Consider the following 6,000-nt stretch of genomic DNA (forward strand, 5'->3'; position numbering starts at 1 on the left):
TGAACAAGGACATTTCTAGAACAGAAAAACTTGTGATGGTAGCACTGTGATCGAGGAAAAGAAGACAAGGAGGTGAAGTCAGAGGCAGGCAGGGGCAGCTACTTGCAGAGCCTTTCAGACCCTGCTCCCCGGGAAGGATTTTATACTAATTACGCAGGGAAGCCACCAGGAGGTTGGAAGGAAGGAAATGATACAAACTGCAATAATATAGTGTGCTTCAGAACTAAAAGGAGTTTAGAGATTATCTAGTCTGATTATTTATTTTATGGATGAGGAAATTGGTAGAGGTTCCCAGAATGCACTTGCTGTTCCCTCACTCCCTTGCCTTTGACCATCTGACGATGACTTTTCACAAAAAGATTCAAACTCCTTTTCCTGACCCATCAAGCCATTTTAATCCTGGTTCTGGCTTCCTTCTTAGCCTCTGAGTCTCTTGACATTCTTCTACCGTAGGATGGGAGGCAGTATCACATAGTGGCCAAGAGCCCAGGCTTCCTGAGTTTGGATTCAGCTTCTACGACTTACCTTCTACTCAGCCTTGGATGATTTATTTCACCTCCTCAAGCCTCAGTTTCTACATCCAAATGTAATAAGAGTACCTAGGGTTGTTGTGAGTGTTAGATGGGCTAATTCGTGTGATTTAGTCACGTAAGCTAGCATGATGCCTGATGTCGTTAGCTGCTCCGTTAGGATTCTTGTTAGTGTAGCAGAGAGGCATAGAACTGTGCAGTGGGAATGAACTTTCTGAGAAGATGGACCTGAGTCCAGATTCTGGCTCTAACACTCACATGCTGTTTTACCATCACCTTGAGTGAGCTACACGATCCTTCTGAACTTTACTTACTTTATTTGTTAATTAGGGGGAAATTCTAGGTCTGAAGCATTATGATGAGAGCTAACATCTGGAAGATAGCAGATATGGTTCTGGAACATTTTCTTTATTGAATAAATGGTATAATTATTATTATAGTACTTCCCATTGTAAAATCATGAATTGGCTTTTCTGTTTCTCTAACTTGGATGAAAAAACTCACATTTACTTAAGGAATATGTTTGGAGTTCCTACTCTTATAAAAAAATAACATTTTTGGAAATCTGATTATGCTGCAAGCATGATTCTGAAGGTTCTACACAGCCCTGAGGCATAGATGTAGGTCATTTTGCCCCAGGTTGTCCCACTCTACAGTTTGAGTACTTAGCCATCTGCTGTGTGGCCTCAAGGTGATATAGTAACAGTGCATTCGGATTATGCATGCATTACTATTCTGTAAAACAAAGTTATATCGACATACTTGTCATTTTTCGGGTTTCCTACCAATCACTAAAGTGGCAGGAGCTGGCATCAAGTATACATCAAATAAACAGATGAGTTCAACTTCCCTTAGTAAACTGCTTTTCAGACGTTTAAAAAGTTAGTTGCTAAATGTGTCTTTTTCTTTCATGGAAGCTAGTAACATTTCAACTTTTCTGTAGTAATTAAATCTATTTAATTTTTAAGAGTAGTTGGTGAATTCAAACATTGTTTCAATCAACCAGAACTGGAATGAAAATATCAAGTGAGACAATTACACTAAAAATGCAAATTATACATTTAAAGTATTTTATGTTCCATGGAAGCTACCACACGTGGCACCATGAAGTATTCAATTTAATAAAAGTCCACCTCTTCTTAGAGCATTCGTTCTCACCTGGAGGCAAAACTGACAGTGTCTGGAGACATTTTGCTTGTGATGGGGGGGGGGTAATGTGATACTGGCATCCAGGAATGTTGCTAAACACCCTATAATGCACAGAGCAGCCCCCTGTAACAAAGAATTACTCAGTCCAAAATGTTAATAGTACCATGATCATGAAACCCTGTCTTAAGTGTATCTGTATGGTAATGCTTTTGTAAAAGTTATGTATGTATCCAGCAACACATGAGCCCTAGGAGAGTGCTTTGCCCATAATATGCTCTCACTCATTTTTGTTGGTTGGATCGGATAGAAAAGCATAAAATCTCATGTCTGCACCTTACAATGATTGTTTATTCACTTTGCTTCAGCATGTATTCAGTAATGGCTTTTCTACCAAATCATGAGAGCTGGTTATGTTAGTAGTAACTTTATCACATGATTAAACTTCTGATTTGCTTATAAATCACCACCTTGAATGGGGAATTTTTGACTTCCTTTTAGTAACAAGAACAATTTAACTTTTCCATGCAAGGGGAATTATAGGCATGACAAGCAGTTTTTTCCCCCTTATCAAGGGCAGGAGTCAGGATTCACTGGTGTCATAAACTAGAGGCAAAACATAGTTTCCCACCCCAAATTTTAAATTTGAATATATACTTTTAATGAGTTGTTGTTGTTGTTTTAGGCTGTTGGTTAGGGTGCCCTCAAGTGTCTCCATGTAGTTATGTCTTTTCCCCCAGTGAGAACCTTAGCCTTTAGCCGTCGTTTTAAGAACAGGAGTAAAGTAAATTACTTTATGCTTCTAGAGCGTCACTCATGCCAGAATAGCCCATGGAAGGCTTAGATCCAGATAAATTTTGTTTTCTGGAAACTGTCTTAAGAGTATACAAATGGGAAACCAGCACTTTTATAATCTTAAAATATATATGGAGAGGCCACAGGAAACAGAGATGGTTACATTTTATAATTCTGTAGTTTGCTCATTTTGTACTTATCCAGGTTAATCCTAAACAGAAAGTAAGTTTATTTTACGCAAGAAAAGATATCTTGAAAAAATAAAAGATATCTTGAAAGTTTTGGACGGCTAAATGAGGATTTGGGGCTAAAAGAGAAGTAGTCCATAACCTAAAAATATTGCTCCTGATGTTGAAACTCCATAGCATTTCCGTTACACTTCTTTGCTTCATATTACTTATGTGCATTTGTTTTACCACTTCACAAAAATTTTCTTTGTTTTACAAGCTGCAACATTTTCAAAGTTATTCCACACAAATTTTCTCCATATTTCTGAGTGCCTCTGTCTCTCTTTCCCTTCCTCCCCCTCCTCCTCCCCTTCTTCTTCTTCTCCTTCTTCTTCTTCTCCTTCTCCTTCTCCTTCTCCTTCTCCTTCTCCTTCTCCTTCTTCTTCTTCTTCTTCTCCTTCTCCTTCTTCTTCATCTTCTTCTGCTTCTGCTTCTGCTTCTTCCTCTTTTCTTTCTTTCTTCTGCTTCTTCTTCTTCTTCTTCCTCTTCTTCCTTCTCTTTCTCTTCCTCTAGAGCATAGTGCCTTGTACAGAATACACACCTGAATAAATAAATTTCCATATTTTAAGGGACAGAAGGAATAGTATAGTAAATATCCCTTGAGTTATCTTTGATAAGATGGGATGCCTTTTTCTTTCTTCTTTTTCTTGTTTTTCTCTTTGGCCATCTTTGACTGAGCTAAAAGAGTTTATAACCAGTTCAAAAAACCACCCAACCCAAGGTCAAAACTGGTCAGTCAAAGCTGTGTGCTAGACTTCTCACAATTCACAGCAGGGCCTATTTGCACTATTTTTCTAACACGTATGATAGAGTTATCCTTTCTACTTCTACACTCAGCTAATCCCCACTGGGTGAGACAGTGAATGCAACAGTGGCCCAGTGAGGTGAGGAATCATAGAACAGAGTGAAGTTGATTGGCTGGCAGGAGACTGTCTAAGCTGGTCTTGTTAGTGGATGGCTCCAAACCAGCCGCCTCCACACGCAATGCACACACCTTGGGGTGCACATGAAGGACCACTCCATGGCAGGAAAAAAAACCATGAGGATGTTTCTCTTAATAGCTATTTTTTCACTCCCTGAAAATTTCCACTTTATTTATATTTTATAACATATATAGCAGTATAATACTGTGAGTATATAATTTATTTTTAAAAATTCTATATTGGGGGTTCATGCTCTAAAACTAAGCCCTAGTGGCTATATCATCCAAAAAGAGTCTGGAGTCCACTATTGGCCTAGAGGCCTAGGTGACCCAGGGCCAGGTTTTGCAGGTCGCCTGTGCCCTTGGTTCTGCTATCTTTTCCTTCTTTCCAATGACACTGATATCACTATTTACCATGTATTTCATGCCCAGTGTGCTGGGCACCATGGCCATGCCCGATAAGGCCTTCCCCTCAGCAGTCACAGCCACATTTAGTACAATTTCTCTTGAGTAATGTTTGAAGGTGGACTCTTTCTTTTCATTTTTTTTTTCTCTTCCTTGATGCTTCCAGGTATATCCTTGACCTACTTTTATTTCTTTTATACTTGACACATAATTGTTTCTGAAAAGCATGAAATCCTTTAAAGAAAAGGGTTTTTTCAGTCACGTGCAAATACTTTTAAAATTATATATCAAATATTGAATGCTTCTGCCCAGCTAAAACCATGACATTCTTAGCAAGCTGCAAACTTTCTTCTTTGCTCCTTGTGCTTATTTTATAATTCCTCTGAAACTCCCCACTCCTATGAGAGCCTAATCAATGTTCCATATCAAGCTGCTAAGAACAAGAGGCTTAGTGCACCTCACAATCTTGACAACAGGCCCTTTGTTAGAGAAAACAAACTAATAGAGAGAAATTAGACCTCTGATGAAATATCATTAAAATAGTTCTTTAAATTAAAAAAAAATTATAGAGGCAACCAGAGATTTACACTTCTAGTTATGAATTGAGCTGCCAACTAGCATTTCCTATCCCCCTCCTCACCTGTCAAAACAGAACTTGAGTTTGATTCCTGGTAAATTCACTGCCTGAGTAAATGTTTTTCCTCAAAGAATCATCCACTCTATTGTAAAGCTCCAGGTAGTAATTACAAGTGTGTGAGGATATATGTGGTGTATATGTCTGTGTTGTTTGTGGAGGGCAGGACATTTACCTGAATTGACCATCATTTGCTTGGGTGGGGTGGAACCTGTCAGTTGAAACTCTACTGAATTTTCAGAAGTATCATACTTTGCCCATAACACAAGCATTTGAGTTAAAGAGTTATCTTTATTATGTACGTGGAATTGCTATGAGCACAAAGGTGAATGAAATGGAGAACTAAAATGACAAATGAGAAAATAAAGGCAAATTTATAAAAGTTCAAGCACTAGCATGAATCGTGCCAGTTAGTATCACCAGAGCCCAATGTCACAGGCTCATTGCCAACTACCTTCAGTTTGCATATTAGAAGCATGAGTGCTAAGAGATAAATACTCTGGTAGAGAATCTCCTTTTATATCTCTTAAAATATGTCTCTTCTATACTCAGTTAAATTTGCAAATGATAAGGTTTGGATACATGTAAAACTGTTTCTCTTCTGGCACCCACACTCTCTGTACAGAGAAGCCTGGGTGGCAGCAATGGAAACCCCTGCTTTTCTCCAAGAACCCTTCCAGATATCAGTCACTGACCTTCCTAGGATGAGGACATAGCTCCCACCAGCTCAGGAACTTAGACTGGCATTCATTATTTTAGGACTCTCACTGCCTCTTCCATCTATCCATCTGTCCATCTACCCATACATTCCTCCCTTCATTCAACAAGTACTTTTCCAGCACTGACTATGTTCCAGATCATTGTGTTAGGTACTGGGACCTCTGTAGTATAACAAGACAGAGAAAGTCCTTACCCACCTAAAATCTCCCTGCCCCCACTACTCATCACACTTACATACACACATGTACACACCGACTTACATTACAGATAGATTGATAAGTAATCTTGTTACTCTTAAAATTAATAAATTCCTGGTTCAAGAACCTGAGCCCTAGGTCTTCACTGGACGAAAGTTTCCGTATTGCCAACTGTCAAAATGCACCTTTTCCTGCTTAGCTCTCAGTTCTTCCCTGGGCTGGGCCCCACCCTTCCATCTTCTCTGCTTGGCTTGTACAGTCTCCCTACCCATGTCAGGCCTCTTCTCTGTGGTCCTGTGTTCCACTAAACCAATCACACACACAGGAGGGAGAAGTGTGAATTCTCTGAACCCAAGTTGCACTGTATTTTCAGACACTTCCATTTGTCATATACTTTCATGGGACTCAATTGTCCTTGGGGGAA

Source organism: Monodon monoceros, unplaced genomic scaffold (genome assembly GCF_005190385.1).
Source record: "Monodon monoceros isolate NGI ecotype Baffin Bay Population unplaced genomic scaffold, NGI_Narwhal_1 Super_Scaffold_14, whole genome shotgun sequence".
NCBI lineage: Eukaryota > Metazoa > Chordata > Mammalia > Artiodactyla > Monodontidae > Monodon > Monodon monoceros.